The sequence below is a fragment of the Rattus norvegicus genome, chromosome 20 (assembly GCF_021556685.1).
Source record: "Rattus norvegicus strain SHRSP/BbbUtx chromosome 20, alternate assembly SHRSP_T2T, whole genome shotgun sequence".
NCBI lineage: Eukaryota > Metazoa > Chordata > Mammalia > Rodentia > Muridae > Rattus > Rattus norvegicus.
Genome location: NC_141553.1, coordinates 25,958,220 through 25,974,914, shown reverse-complemented (window position 1 = coordinate 25,974,914; position 16,695 = coordinate 25,958,220). Strand labels below are relative to the sequence as shown.

Below are 16,695 nucleotides of genomic sequence, written 5' to 3'. Positions count from 1 at the left end.
GTGTATTAAAGAGTAGAGAGAAGAAAAATATTTTCCTCTATTTTTGGCTCAAACTGTAATTAGCATCAATTTCTTCCAATAAATTCCAGCATTCTGTTTTTGGTTAGAGCAGTGAGCAATGGAACCCAATGTGGCTTGAAAGAAAATCTTGCCGAAAAGATGAAAAGCTCATTTTTCCCAGTATGAAGTCTTCAAACACTGTAGTAACAATAACAGAACACCTCAGATGTGAATGAATGGTTTCGCCTGTAGCTGGGTAGATAAACTGGAGAAATAGTTAAAAGGCTTTTTGTTTGTTTCGTTTTCGTTTTTGAATTTGAGGAGAAGGTTAAAGAGCAGTGGGAGGAAAAAAACAAACAAACAAACAAACAAACAAACAAACAAACAAACAAAACCCATTCAGAAAGACTTCTTCACCCGGAGGAAACGCTGATGTTATCAGTCTGGGCAAGAGGTGTGTGCCTCAGGAAGCACCAATTTGCCCAGAAGCGGTCACTTTATAACCCTAGATGAATGTTTACCTCCAAGATCAAATGGTCAAAAGCAGATCTGAGTGACAGATTGCCTAATATTTCCTGGCGAAGGCAGGGACAGGAAAAGCAATCGATGACTGCATCTGTGAGCCTCTTCACCTGTACTTTAGAAGTAAATTAGCTTCTGAAATAACCTACCCTCAAGCCAGTCTGGCAAGGGATCAAGGCTGAATACATACCCGTAGGTACGGGGGTGGGGGGTGGGGTGGGGTGGGGAGGTCTTTGTGCTATGCAGCTCAGGACTGAAAGGTGTTGGGAGAGAAGCAGGAGTTCCTGCCTTGCTTTAGCGACCGACCCCATCCCCATGCTGCACTCTGCAGAGAGGTCTCTAGATCCGAGGCCTTTGTCACGACAGCCTTTTGCATTCCATTCCTGAGGGAGAGGCAGTCACCCAGGGTGGCACTTGGATGGGCAGAGGCTGTGGTCACAGAAAATGTTGCCGGCATATTGAGTTGTTAATAAAATTAGAAAACGTCATGTTTAACTGTATAAATGTCACACTTTCTTTGAGCTCCCCTTCCCCCGCTGCATTATTTTTCTTTGTTTTAAATCAAAATACTGGAATCAGCTTTCGTGGTCATTAACGGGGATTTGGTTGAACAAATTGCGTTCTGCCCACTCTGACTCAGTGAGCTCTTTCGGCATTTGAGAGAGCCAGTCGAGCCAGTTCTAACGAGCTCCTCAGGTAGATGGGATGTCTTAATGAGGAAAACTAAGTTCTAACAATTGGTACACTAGCGAAGCTCACACTATGTATGTTCTTAGGAGTGCACAGAGATTACATCGAGAGACTGGTGTGGTGGTGCCACACACCTTTAATCTCAGCACTTGAGAGGTGGAGGCGGGTGGATCTCTGTGAGTTTTAGGCCAGCCTGGTTTGCAAAGTGGTTCCCAGGACAGTTATATATTAGAGAGACTCTCTAGAATAAAACAACAACAACAACAACAACAACAACAACATAAAAAAAAAAAAAACCCTGTAAACCAAACAAAACGTGTGTTGTAGAGACCAGAGAGCATTTATTGCTCTTCTAGAGGACTCAGGTTCAGTTCCTAGTACCCACGTGGAAAGCTGTTCCTAACAGCTATCTGGAACTCTAGTTCAAAAGGATCTGATGCTCTCTTCTGGTCTCTGTGGATCCTTGTATGCATGTGATACACAGACATACATGCAAGAAAAATACATAAAAAATATAATGTTTTTAAAATACATATAAGAAAAACTGAGAATTACACCTGATATCCTCTAGGAAGGGGCCCTTCGTGGCAGGGTGAGATGAAAGGGAGCCACTCTAATTAAAATCTGTTGTCCTTTATTCACTAATCAAATCATTTAACAAAAAGGATTTCAAGTTTGCCTTGCTACAAATTAAGATTTCTAGCTGGACTCGGTGTCTGTAGTTCCAGCTATATAGGAGTCTGAGGCAGGAGGATTGCCTGAACTAACAGATTCTGTGTCAACCTGGTATATAGCAAGACCCTCCTCTCTTTAAAAAACCGTGTGTGTTGAATAAAATACTTGACATTCCGGCAAGCTTTCTTGTAATGTTTCTTGAAGATGAGACAGGGAGAAAGGAACATACTTTTTTTTTTTTTTTTTTTGCCTATAAATGCATATTTTAAACCTTTTTGTGTGTATGTTCTTAAATCTATCCTGTTTGTGTGCCCACTGTCTGCATCTGTACATGCATGTACAACTCAACCATTAAGGATAGGAAACAGTTTTTTTTTTAAAAAGTTTTAAAGGCTTATTTAATTTTTGCGTATGAGTGTTTTGTCTGTATGTATATGCACCATGTTGATGCCTGATGCCCTCAGAGGCCGGAGGAGGACTTCAGATTCTCTGGAACTGGAGTTACAGATGGCTGTGAGTCACCACATGGGTGCTGGGAACCAAACCTGGGTCTTGCAAAACCAACGGAGTACATTTAGCTACTCAGCCATCTCTCCAGTCCCAGAGAGAAGCTTCTAGCCGAGGGTGCCAGGAAGAGAACCTGTTCCACGAGGAGGGTGTAAGCCAGTCTAAACTGCCTCTCTGGGGTCACATGAGGAGTAGATAGAGAACCGAACAGATATTAGGGAGAAATTTTAAAGGCATAAAATTGAGGAGTCGGGCCTTTACTATGTTAGCCATGGGAATCTATGGTGGTGATAGCATGTGTGTGTGCTTCTTTGATCAGAACAACGTCCTCGTGGAGGTGATACTATTGTCTGGAAAGACTTGCCTAGTCTAAGAGGCTCCAGGAGAGAAAACTACCCTAAATGAGGTTTTCCTTCTTAGGAATAGGTTATCTCATAGCTGGGATTATTGACACATACCTTACAGTTCAGATATATGTATGTATGTATATATGTATGTATGTATTATTATATTATTATTATTATTGTTATTATTTCTTCGAGACAATAATAATTGTCTCAGGTAATTCACACTTACTTTGTAGCCAAGAATGATCTTCAATTTCTAATCCTCCTGCCTCACCTCCCAGGTACTGAGATTATGTGCATTTTAATTGGAGTGGGCCAGATCTGGAAGGAGGGCTGTGTGCAAACTGTAGGATTGTATTTCTAAAGCCAGACATGAAAGCCAGGTGTGGTGGCACAATCTTGTAATCTCTAGATCCTGGATGCAGAGGCAAGAGATTGCTGCTAGCTTGAGGCCAAGCTGGTCTATGTAATGAGTTTCAGGCCATCTAGAGTTCCATAGCCAGACATGACTCAGAAAAATGTATGTGGGGTTGTTGTTGGGGGCAGTGAGGATGTGTAGCTCAGCTGGTTAAGTACTTACCCAGCATGCACAAGGCCTGGGTCTTATCCCCAGGACTGTGTAAGGCAGACAGACACCCCACTGCACCAGTCACGTACCTGACAGTGCTAAGATAATCTAAGACCTTGGCAGCTTACGGAGCAGGTCACAAGGAGGTAGAATCGACTGCCTTCCTAGGAGCTGGGGTGAACTTTCTTGATCATCTTTATGCAGACTGGGAAATTAAAGCTTGGAACAGTTTCTCTAGAGCTTCAACCTGACGGGCTGACCGTTTCCCCTAATGGTTCCAGGCTCAGAGCTCTCCAGACTGAGACACAGGGAAAGCTTGTAGAGACAGCCAGAAACTGGTTGTCTCCGAGGGGACACTGGGGGACATTGGGTAGCAAGATCTTTCGAAGTGAGCAACAGGTTGGTCCAGTGGGACTCAGAACACAGCATCAGCCTAGGCCGGCCTTGTCTCCCATTCTCCCTTCCCCAGCCCCACTGCACAACAATGGCTGGACATGCCATGTTAAAATAGCAGCTTTATGGGGTTGGGGATTTAGCTCAGTGGTAGAGCTCTTGCCTAGCAAGCGCAAGGCCCTGGGTTCGGTCCCCAGCTCCGAAAAAAAAAAAAAAAAAAAAAAAAAAAAAAAAAAAAAAGAAAAGAAAAAAATAGCAGCTTTATAAATCACACCAACCAGTGCTGCGGTGAGCACTGGCTCTGCTTCTGTGTTCCCTCGGTATGCAGCCAGGGTACAGATGTCTTCAGGCAGCGTTGCATCATCCCCAGAGCTGGAATCAGTCTTCTTCCCTCATCAAAGACTTCATCTCCTTCCTGCTCCATGGCTCTGAGACTTCTTGTTTCCTGACTCTCATAGCCACATTCCCTTAAAGAAGTTACTTAGTGAGGATTCACTAAGTGCTGGATCTTAGAAGTTACATACACACACCCCACATATATACACACATGAGAGAGAATATAAATGCTACGAAGGAGAAGGAGAATGAGAAGGAGGAGGAGAAGAAGAAGAAAATGGTATATAATCACATAAGAAAGAGACCTAACTGATTTGGTGAGGAGAATGATATGAGAACATGTGCAGAATTTCTAGGGTGCGAAAGCGTTGGTCTCTTCACAGAGTAAAAGGACCATGACCATGCTCTTCATCTAGCCATACAGTGCGGGGTTTTGCTCACCTCTCTATGGCTATGATAAAACACCATGACCAAGGGAACTTATACAAGACAGCATTTAATTTGCTTATAGTTTCAGATGGTTAGAGTCTGTGGTGGTTGGAATACAAATGGCCTCCATAGGCCAATAGGAAGTGGCATTATTAGGAGGTGTGGCCTTGGAGTAGGTGTGGCTTTGTTGGAGGGGGTGTGTCACTAGGGGTAGTCTTTGAGATCTCAGAAGCTTAAGCCTGGCTGGTGTGGTTTTCACTTCCTGCTGCCTGTGGATCAAGATGTAGAACTCTCAGCTCCTTCTCTAGCACCATGTCTGCCCACATGCTGCCATGCTTCCTGCCATGACAACAGTGGACTAAGATGTTTTTCTTTGTAAGAGTTGTCATAGTCATGGTGTCTCTTCACTGCAATAGAAACTCTAACCAGGACAGAGTCCATGATGGAAAAGCTAAGAGGTCATAGCTTGGTCTACAACCACAGGCAGAGAGAGAGAGGGAGAGAGAGAGGGAGAGAGTGAGAGGGAGAGAGGGAGAGAGGGGGAGAGGGAGAGAGAGAGGGGGAGAGGGAGAGAGAGAGGGGGAGAGGGAGAGAGAGAGGGGGAGAGGGAGAGAGAGAGAGAGAGAGAGAGAGAGAGAGAGGGAGAACTGGGAATAGCATAAGTTTTTTGAAATCTGAAAGCCTGCCCCCAGTAACATACTTCCTCCAACAAGACCATACCTCCCTAAACCTTCTCAAACAGTTCTACCAATTGGGGATTAAGTATTCAAACATTTGAGCCCGTGGGGGCCATTCTCATTCAAACCAAGGGAAGGGCCAAGAGTGTGCTATGAAAGCTCATGGAGAGCCATAAGGCCATGCTAGAGAGTTTCTTTTAAAGATTTATTATTATTATTACTATTATTAATTATTACTATTGTTAATTATCAGTAATTATTATTGCTATTATTATTGTTGTTGTTGTTTTGTTTGTATATCAAGCTCCCCTTGAACTCATGGAGATCTGCCAGTCTCTGCTTCCCAAGTACTGGGAAAGGATGTGCCACCATACCAGGCACTATTACTATTTTTCACTTATATGTGTATGTGTTTGTACATAATGTACAGGTGCCTGAGAAGGACAAAGTAGCTGTATCTTCTGGAGCTGGAGTTACAGGTGGCTGAGAGTCACCTGACGTGGTATTGGGAATTGAACTCTAATCCTCTAGAAGAGTAATGTATGCTCTTAACTGCTGACCCATCTCTCTACCCCTAGAGCTGCAGTCTTTATTATAAGAACGCACAGGAAGTTGAGAGGTGTTTTGAGAGGAATGTCAGAAGACTAAAGGCATATCTACGAAGAAGAGGTAGGAGGTGGGAAGGGAGAATGGATGGCACAGTTAGGGGTCTTGAGAGGGAGTGAGATGAGAGGTGAGGGGTGCTGTTGGTTTAGCCTGGGTAGAAGTGGGGAGATAAGAAAGGGGACTGTCAGCATATTTAGGGGTAAACCCTGAGGTTAGATAGATAGTGGAATGCAGGAAGCAGAATTAGTGGAATTCTTCCTGGGGGTGTCCTCCTCTATGGCTAGGAATAAGGGCACCAGAACAGGGAGTGCTGCTCAGACCAGCAAGGAGGGGACAATTATAAATTTGCCACTTACTTATAGATGAACGGAATGTAATTGGCAAAAAAATCTACTTTTGTCTGTTTACTTACAGAGTTTGAACATCACAGAGTTTATCTTCTGTTAAAAGAAATAGTTTGTAGATGGAGAGATGGCTCAGTAGTTGTGAGTACTTGCTGCTCATCCAGACAGGACTGTGGTTTGGTTCCCAGCACTCACATTAGACAGCTCACAACCATCGCTTATAACTCCAGGAACCCAATGTCCTCTTCTGGCCTTTGTGGGTACACACTCTCTCTCTCTCTCTCTCTCTCTCTCTCTCTCTCTCTCTCTCTCTCTCTCTCTCAAGCATGCACACAGGCAAACAGAGATCAAAATAAATCCTTAAAAAAGAGAAGTAAATAGAAAAGCTATGGGGTGGGGAAGGGATCTTTGATAGTATGGCTATAATGCACCCCACCCTCCTTCCCCCTGGGCTTCTGAAACCAGTATCTTTTCTGCAGGATAAAGAGACAACTCTGGGGCTGGAGAGGTGGCTCAGTGGTTAAGAGCACTGACTGCTCTTCCAGAGGTCCTGAGTTCAATTCCCAGCAACCACATGGTGGCTCACAACCATCTGTAAAGAGATCCGATGCCCTCTTCTGGTGTGTCTGAAGATAGCTATAGTGTACTTATATATAATAAATGAATAAATCTTAAAAAAAGAGAGAGAGAGATAACTTTGAGTGGTCCCATCCTACACAAGAGTGAAATAGTTGGGGTCTAAAAGGAAAATCTTTAATTTTAACTGCAATCTTTCATTGCATGGTTAGGTCAGAAAAAGCTGGCTTCCACAGACATGTAGGACAGTTGGTGGAAATGTGAGAGGCTCAGGAGAAGAGAAATGTAGAAAGAGGAGCAGAAAAATTCTTTTCTAGGTGTTCACTGAATTACTTCCTCCGCTTGTGTTTTCTGGGAAAATTTCCTTTGCTCACGGCAAAGAGAGGTGCTATCCAAGTAACATGACCAGGGAACTGCTGTTAGGGATGCAAAGTTAGTGGGGTTGACTTGAAGAGCTACAGGCCTGTATGTGGCTGCCTTGAGGTGGAAATGTATGGTTTCTTTAGAGACTCAATTGTGTCATATGATGTTTTCTGGAAATTGCCTAGTGAGAAGATGGGTTAGGTTAGGGTGGATGTTTTGCTGAGAACAGACACATGGCGTTTTTCTTGAAGCTACCTAGAAAAGGGCATGTGATGTTTTGCTAGGGTGTGTCCTTTGGGAAGGGTATGAATATAACCCAATAGATAGTGGACCACGCTCTGTGGCATTGGTTCGCCTTGCCACGCTTTGCTGGTCTTTGCTGGTCTTTGCTGGTTCTAGTCTTTGCTGACAATGCTTTAGCATTGGCTTGCCTTGCTTTATTTGCTGACCATCATCTGTTGTAAACACACCAGTGAACTTTTCATGATATTCCAGTGGCTTCCTGCTGCTTCTGTGTGAAATTTTGGGATGATTGAGAGAGTCTCACAGTTTTTTCTGTACCAATCTGCTGATTTGTGAATGGTGTTTGCCTGTGGATTGAGCTACTGCTGCTGATCTGTGTGAACTAAACTGCTGATACCCTAACAGTGAAGACTGGAGTCACCCCAAATAACTATCTCTAAACAGGTCCACATCCTCCTCTGCCCTACTGACCTTTCCTTTTCCACTACCTCTGATGGGTGGTGGGCTAGAAGGAGGTCAAAACGTTTAAGAACGTTGTTAAGAAGTAGGTTTTGAAAAATCTAACTCTACAGTGCCTCTTGCCTCAACCAGACCATGCAGTGTTTGAAGACAAGGAAAGAAAGAGAAGGTAGGAGGTGGGGTGTGAGGGATAGGGATGTGGGCGTGGGAAGGAAACAGAAAGGAAGGAATGGTTTGCATAGGTTGCTGTCTTCTGGCTCTTTTAAGTTAAAACTCTTCTAGTTGGGGCACTGGCTAGATGGCTCAGTGGTTAAGAGCTATACTGCTTTTGCAGAGGCCAGAGTTTAGTTCCCTTCACCCAAGTTCAGTAGCTCACAACTGTCTGTAATTCCAGCCCCAGAGGACTCAATGCCCTCTTTTGGAATCCGAGGGTACTGCAATCTGTAGGGAGCCGTATTGGATTTGGGCCTGGCGGCTTTGTGACTGTATGGCCACAGTTAAGATGACTGCCATAAAGTCTTGACAAAAGCCTCTCCCATGAATTTAGGGCACAAGAAGATTTCAGCCCGAACAAGACCCTTCTGGGTCTCTTGCAGGGTTTGACCCCTGCTGAGCACTGAGATTCAAAATGAGAAGAAATAGCCAACTGAGAGATGGCTCACTGGTTAGGGTACTTGTTACTCTTGCAGATGAATCAGGTTTGGTCCCCAGCACCCAAAACCAGTGTCTCACAACTGTGAAGCCTGGGAGCCATGGGAATGGGGGGAGGGAGCAGGCCTGGAGTAAGAGGAGGGTTGAGGTGTGTCCAAACCTCATGAAAAGGCGAGGCAGATTCCACAACAGACTTCGAATTGGCAGTTAAGGAGACTAGGCCTAAAAACTGGGCAAGTCCAGGCAGATCAATTACTGATAGGAAAAAACGCAGGCCCCGGCCTTCACTCCCACATAACGGACTGTCCCTGGCCTGAAGCAAGGACAGTGGGTCAGCAGCACTTTCCTTGCTTCCTCAACTACTTCACAACAGTTTCCAGACCCCCCACCCCCCAGCACACCCTGCAATGGAATGTCTGTACAGGTGGACCCAACAGATAACCTAGAGCTCACCTACCCCGGAATTCCCTGCTGTGCTTTAAATCAGGCCTGCAAGCTCACTGGGGTGCCTCTCTATCTTGGAGACTCCAGCATGCTGGACTTTGCAGAATGAAACACTCTGTGTTTATATACTATGCGTGTCAGGGGTATCATTCTCCATGAATCATGGACCCTTACACTGGGAAATCTCATTCTGAGATCAGGAGGTGTAGGAATGCTCACTCCTGCCCTGGGACTTCATGTCCTGGTGCCCCAACTTTTGCCCCTCCCCCTGCTCCAGAGGCCACGTAGCCAGTAGCTTGATTAAACTTCCTCTCCCTTTATTAGGTCATTCATGTCCAATAGTATCTGGGATTCCTACTTATGCAAATGAGGCATCCCTAGGACCCTGGCCCTGCCTGACCAATGATGTTCACTCATCTATAGCCCCTACTCACCCACGAAAGGTTTAGCTATCTTTTGTTCCCCGATTAAACTGAGCTGTCTCACTGAAGCTGCCTCCTAAGTCACTATGCTCACCCACAGCCTTTGGATCAACCATTGGGAATAAGCAAAAGAAACTTATTCTAAGTACTACCCTTGTCTTTTCAGACTCTATTTCTTCATAGGGAGAAACTACATTCAAGGTGCCAGGCCCTGGGGGAGCTAGGGACTTCCTTATAGTCCAATAACTTCTGTTGTAAACAGTTGTCTGAGTCCAGACATCTTGCTGGCAGGGTCAAACAAGTTCATGTCCCCAGGCCTAGGAACGAACACCTATTCCACTTCTTCAAACATTTTCTTAATTGTCTGTTAACTGGTAAAACATGTGGAAATTGCTGTTATCGAATGCTGTTATTGCATTAGTTGTAAAAATATATGACCAACTGCCTGTTGTTCCCCAATTAAACTGCACATCGCTGAGTGCTCCTTTGTCCCCTTGTCACTCTGAGCTCCCGGCCTGGTGTCTAGGAGAGTGAATCAAAGATCCTGGTGCCCTGGATACAGCCCAGTCTCCAACGGGTACTCCCTTGCTTAACCCATAATGTCAAGATACAATTGGATAACACTGTGACTCCCCGCAGCTCTGCCCTCGCTTTCTGTTCCCATCCTATAAAAACATAAAATCTCCCTTCTGAAACTCAGTTCAGATCCTGAACTGGCCGCCTTCCTGAGTGCTCAGAAAACCACGTTTCCTTTTTAAGCTTCCATTATCTGAAGTGAGCTTTCACTGCTTCCACCCCGAACCAACACCACTGCCAGCTGTTCCGGCCTCCCTTCCCATCTCAGGATCCACCAGTTGTGACAGAGGTTGACTACGATATTACAAGTGGGGAAGTGGAGCCTGAACAGGACATAACTTCTTGCATATGCGAGGTATATGTGCATGTGTGTGCGCGAGCACACACACACACACACACACACACACACACACACACACACACATATATATATATATATATAAAATAAAATTTGGTGGCACAGATCCCACCACTTGGGAAACCCAGGCAGGTGGATTTCTGTGACTTTGAGACCCACTAGTCTGCTTAGTGACTTTCAGGCAGCCAGAGCTACATAGAAAAATCCAATCTCAAAAATAGATAGCTACATAAAATAATATTTATTTGTATTTTAGTGGTGATGAAGTCCTCTAGAGAGAGTAGACCCCGTCTCCAAATGAAGGAACAGAAGTGAAGGCAAGAGAATAAAGGATGTTTTAGTTGCATGTGAACATAGAAAACATCCAAAGACACTCGTTAGCATGTGACTCTGGGAGGCCTATCAATAATTCAAAAGAAAAAGAAAAAGAGGGGAACACCTTTCAGGCAAGCAGGGGTCTTGTCTTGAAATTCATCTTTGTAGTCTTGATTTATCCTGTTAAAGGAGTGTAGCGGCTGGTTTTGTATGTCAACTTGACATGAGCTGGAGTTATCACAGAGAAAGGAGCCTCCCTTGAGGAAATGCCTCCATGAGACCCAACTGTAAGGTATTTTCTCAACTAGTAGTGATCAAGGCGGGAGGACCCAGCCCATTGTGGGTGCTGGGCTGGTAGTCTTGGGTTCTATAAGAGAGCAAGCTGAGGAAGCCAGGGGAAGCAAGCCAGTAAGCAGCACCCCTCCATGGCCTTTGTATCAGTTCCTGCTTCCTGATCTGCTTGAGTTCCAGTCCTGACTTCCTTTGGTAATGAACAGCAATGTGGAAATGTAAGCTGAATAAAACCTTTCCCTAACTTGCTTCTTGGTCATGATGTTTGTGCAGGAACAGAAAGACTAAGATAAGGAGTGAGGCATAAATAATCAATTACCGATTCAGCAAACCCTATTAAAAAAATCACCCCCCCCCCCCCCCCATATCTTACCAGTTAGAGATCGTAACACCTGCTAGCATCTTTCTCTCTGTTGCCTTTTCCTCTACAGGGTAGAATCTATGCTGGGGCTCCCTGATCAGTTTGCAGAAGGCTCCACCAGAATCTCTCCCCTCCAACTGTAGCTCTCTCAGCCTCTTGGGCTTTGTAATTTTCCCTTGCTTCTCTCCTGACTTCAGGAGAAAGAGCCACACAACACCAGGGAGTGTTTCTAACCAGTGATGAGTTTGCATTTGGCAATGCAACTGCACCACTAGCATCCTTTCAAGTGCTCCCAGTGCCTGGGTAGCGCTGGCCTCTCTGGGATCAAAGTGCTGCGGGCAGATGTCTTGCGTCCAAAAATTTGGGATCTAACTAGGCAAATAGAGTGAAGCCTGCGTCAAAAGGCAGAACACGCGCAATGGCTACATGCGCTATGTGGACTTTAGCGTACGTTACAAGTAGAACTATTTTTAAAAAACTCCCCATTTCACACCACCTTAGTTACACTTGGACAATAGCTTGCCTTCCTGGGAAAGCCCAGAGATTTACATCAGTATTCAGCGTTCATATTTCTATTTTTCGAGTCTGTCCTTCGTATTAACACCAAGGTTCTACACCTGCTTTCTTGCGTTTTAGGAGAGAAGATTTCTTCCCACGATATGAGCAGGGTAGCTCGTATAATTGACATTTAATGATCTTTAGGCATTCTATAATTGCAAATGCGGGACAAGCGGTGGGAAGATTACGGGTTGAAGTAGTCCTGTATTTTTAAAAGAGTTAAAAATGTGAAGCACCCGCTTCCGCAGCGAGCAGGGTTCGAACCTGCGCGGGGAGACCCCATTGGATTTCAAGTCCAACGCCTTAACCACTCGGCCATCGCTGCTACGGGGAAGGAGCTAAGGCGGAGACACTTTAGTGTAACAACCAGTGCACGCGCGCCAGGGCCGAGTGGGCGGGGCCTGCAGTGACTCGCAGCTCCTTTGGGTAGGGCGGCTGGGACATGGGAGTGGCTGGAGCTTCAGTGTGGATGGGGAGAGAGAGAAAAGGGGGTCCATTCGGGTCCTAGAGCCCCGTCCTTGCTGTGTTTGGGGAGCCATCACCTAACCTGGTTTCTGGTCGCAGACCTGGCTCTTGCCCTCCCGCCTTCCCAGCGGCGCCAAGAGATAGCCGTGAGCCATAGGGCTGTCTCACTGCGTGTGGAGGGCCCGCCCACTCGGAAGTGAGGACAGCCGCGGCTATCGGCTTGGGGAGCGTTAGGACTGCATTCGTTACGGTTCAGCGCGAACGTGGGGGCCGCCCTACGTACTTTTTGTTTTTCTTTTTGTGCATGGCCTCGTGGGCGGGCTCAAGCCGGTCGGACGGCAGTCGGAAGCGCGGCGGCTTGCGGGTGGGCGGCCACCTCAGTGCGCACGCGCAGCTCCTACCCGCGCCCGGTCCTCCCTGTTTGAATTCCCTGCGAAGGGCATGTTTCTCAGGAGGAGGCCGGGAGTGGAGGTGTTGAGCGACCTCTGGATAGGTGTGTGGACTTTCTTGACACCTTTTCTTTTCTTTTCTTTTTTTTTTTTGGAAATATATGTGTACCATTTATTATTTATAGTATGCACCAAATATAATTAAAATACATAGGTACATTCAAACCCCAGAGGGCTAAATTAAATTATAATTTAATCTTTGGAATGATCATGGGCAGTTATTGACTGAGGTCACAGCCCAAAGTAATACATGTTTGACCCAGTCAAAAATGTTTTAAATTTATCAAGTTTTAAGATAAACTCTTTAAAATTTCTTCATTTTAAATATTGAAATATATCAACTCAAAAAGATAACTTATGTTTTTTTTGACCCAATTCATCAGCTTTCTTTTTTCCTTTCTTAACGTGTGCTGCCACGTGACAGACAGTGCACTGAGTGTATCCCGGGACCCCAAGGGTGAAGCTTTCCAGGTGATCAAGTGGGGTACAGTAAGGTCCCAGACCAAATGGCATGACTTTTGTCCTGTTTATGACAGTCACTCTTGGCTCCCAATTAACCTTGCTAAGCCTATAGGGTTTTATTTTCTCTGATTCTACACGTGCTCCCACATAGAATACAATCTTGCCTTTTTTCTTTTCTGTATCTTTTTTTGGTTCTTTTTTTTTTTTCCGGAGCTGGGGACCCATGGCCTTGCGCTTCCTAGGTAAGCGCTCTACCACTGAGCTAAATCCCCAGCCCCTTCTTTTCTGTATCTTGATCATTTTTTTTCTTGTACTGATCCCTTTGGATCATTCACTCAGATGAATGATTTATTATCTTTAAATTTAAGGTAATATTTATTTTTCCTCTGTCTTACAAACTCTTCCTGGAAAAAGGGGGTCCAGCTGTTTCTCCTGACCCTCACCCTCACTGTTGCTGGGATGGTTCACATGCCTGAGGAAGGACAGGAAAGCCTGATCTTGGGCTCTGAGAAGTGCCATATAGGAGAATTGGGGGCATGGGGGGAAGGCGTTTAGGCAACCAAGTGCCAGGCCTTGGTATATCAGCAAATTGTAATTAGCGAAGGAGATCTGATCACCCATGATGAAGGCTTTGCCTCTGTGGTTCTGGGACAATAGGGTCTTAACTTTAGGTGCCCGGGTAGGACCTTTACATAGTCATCCTTACCATTCTCATATTGGGCATAAATGAGGGTGACATATTTGTATCGAAGGTCCTCCACCCCATCGTTCACCAGGGTGATCTCTGTACTTATTAAAAGTTGTTTTAATTGCTCACTGCCCTCTTAAGATTGCTTTTCACTTTAGATTGGCAATAATGAGAATTGATGATTAAAATTTTCAATCAAAAATTTTGCTTCCGACAAGGTTGAGACAAGAGGATTGAGTGTTGAAGGCCAGCCTGGCTACATAGTGAGGCCCCACCTCAAAGTAATAACATTTCCCCTTGAGATTTATGGCTTAATTTTGTTTTAGGAGAAGTCAAGACTGCAGAGTAAGAGAGTCTATATTTAAAATTAATGTATAATTGAGAACAATGGAGGGAAATTTTCTCTGTAAAAAATGAAATATCAGTGACTGGAGAGTTGGTTCAGTGATTAAGAGCATGAGGGTTACATTTCCTGAGGCCCTGGGTTTGATTCCCAGCACCCACATGGTGGCTTCCAGTTCGGGTGTGTGTGTGTGTGTGTGTGTGTGTGTGTGTGTGTGTGTGTGTGTCCCTCTTCTGGCCTCAGAAGGCATACCTAGTTTCTTTGTGCTTTTGTTCAATGGATTAAAGTAAGCTCTAAGTGTGGAAAGCTGTGCTTTGTGGTTTTCTCAGAAAACTTCTTGTAGTGGTATTTTCCTGAGGCAGAATAAGGAGAGGGAGCAGTGAGATTTTTTTTAATTGTTTAGCAATTGTGTGTGTGTGTATGCATGTGCACCCTGTGCTGCCCCCCCCCCCCCCCCCCCGGCCAGGTCGGAGGACAACTTTGTGGAGTTGGTTTTCTTCTCTCACGTTCTCGGGGGTTCTAGGGATTAATTCAGATTGCTGGTCTTGTGTGGCAAGCACCTTTACCTTCTGAGACACCTTGCTGACCTTTTAAAAACTGTATATAAACCATGTGATTTTCACTTAGTTTTAATTTTTAAAGAGACTCTCTCATCCGGCCTGGAATGCAGTGACTATTCCCAAGGCTCCGTCCAACTACTGATTAGCACTGGGATTTGGATCCACTCAGGTTTCCTGCCTCACTATTTCTTAGCAGACTGTTGGTCTGCTCCAGTGAGGTCACCACGTTGATGTCAGACTTAGTTCTGACACCTGATAAGCATAGCACCCACATGGTGGGTCCAGAACCCCTGGACTTGGAGCAATCCTCCTGCCTCAGCCTACAGGCATGTGCCACTACTGTTGGCCATGATGACTATTTAAAAAGATACATCTGGGCCATTTATGGTGGTGCACACCTTTAATCCCAGCACTCAGGAGGCAGAGGCAGGTGGATCTCTGAGTTCGAGCCAGTCTGGTCTGCAGAGTAAATTCTAGGATAGCCTGGGCTACTCAAAAAAACAAAACAAAACAAAACAAAGGCATCAAATCCACTTTCTGGGGACATTTTATGGGGACATTTTATAAAATCATAGAAATCATAGCAGAAGAAACATTAAGGGCTACTCTAAGCCTTTCATTTATTCAGGGGAAACTGTCCCATGAGTTGTTTGGGGAAGGATACTTAGTTAATAAGTAGGAGATTCAAGGCGACAACATACAAAATTAGTTTAAATAGTAGTTAAATTAGTTAAATGGTGTGAATAATCACTACATTCCAGCCTGGACAAGACAGTCTCTTTAAAAATTAAAATTAAATGAAAGTCATATGGTTTGTTTTAAATTCTTTTTAATCTTCATTGTTCTTTGTTAACCTCTAGTACAGCAGACTAAATAAGGAAGACTCATATAACAGTAAACAAAGCTAACAGAGCAGTGGATTGAATGTTGATGGTATATGTGATGTCAGATTGTGTGTGTGTGTGGTGTATGCATGCCTACTTGTATGTGGTGTGTGTGTGTGTGTGAGAGAGAGACAACTTTGGGAGTCTTCCCCTTTCATTCTCTGGACCTTTTTTATTAATTAAAAAATGTTTTTCATCTGATATATTCTGAGGCAGTTTCCTACTAAACCTTGAACCTGTGTTATCTCAGTTGTTGTGAAGAAACACCATGACCAAGGCAACTTATTTAAGAAGGCATTTAATTGGGGCCTCACTTACAGTTTCAGACGGTGAGTCTGTGGCCGTCACCGTGGGAGCATGGTAGCAGTTAGGCAGGCATGGCACTGCAGCAGTAGCTGACAGCTCACATCTTATCGGAAAGTTAGAGGCGGAGAGAGGGGAGGAGGGAGAGGGAGAGAGACTCAGAGACTTACACCAACTGGGCCTCAAAGCCCACCATCAGTGACACACCTCTTCTAACAAGGTCACAATTCCATGTCCTTTCCAAGACAGTTCCATCAACTAGGGACCAAACATTCGACTACATGAGCCTGTAGGGGGCATTCTTGGTTCTTTTTTTTTTTTTCCGGAGCTGGGGACTGAACCCAGGGCCTTGCGCTTCCTAGGCAAGCGCTCTACCACTGAGCTAAATCCCCAACCCCCTGTAGGGGGCATTCTTATGCACATTGCTATACGCTTACTGGTTAGATTGATTGGCCAGCAAGTAGCACTCCCCACCTGCAGCGGCTAGTCTCTACCCCACGCCCAACTCTGGGGTTGCTGGGTTGCCGGAGATCTGAAGTCAGGTTCTGATGCGTGTGCAGAAAGCTCTCTACCCACTACAGAGTATTTCTGAGGTTCACAACTTTTGCTCCTCTTTATTCCAGCATCCATTCTTGAGTGACAATTGCATTTAAGGAGCTCTACTTACCCACCATTAACAGAAACTTCCTTAGCTATTACACAGTGTGTTCTGGCTGCTTCTGGTTAAGGAATTAGTATGTGCTTTATAGTACTTTTTTGCTGCCACATAAAAAAATCACCATAAAGTTAGTGGTTTAAAGTAACACAAGTTACTGGAAATCTGGCCAGTT

At 44.9% G+C, this 16,695-nt stretch overlaps 1 non-coding gene across 1 annotated transcript; it reads right to left on the bottom strand.

Annotated features, from left to right (window-relative positions):
- Window positions 1–11,954: 11,954 nt before the first annotated feature.
- On the bottom strand, window positions 11,955–12,036 carry Trnas-uga4 (transfer RNA serine (anticodon UGA) 4). Its single transcript has one exon. It is a non-coding gene; the product is annotated as a tRNA-Ser (tRNA).
- Between the last annotated feature and the right edge of the window lie 4,659 nt (window positions 12,037–16,695).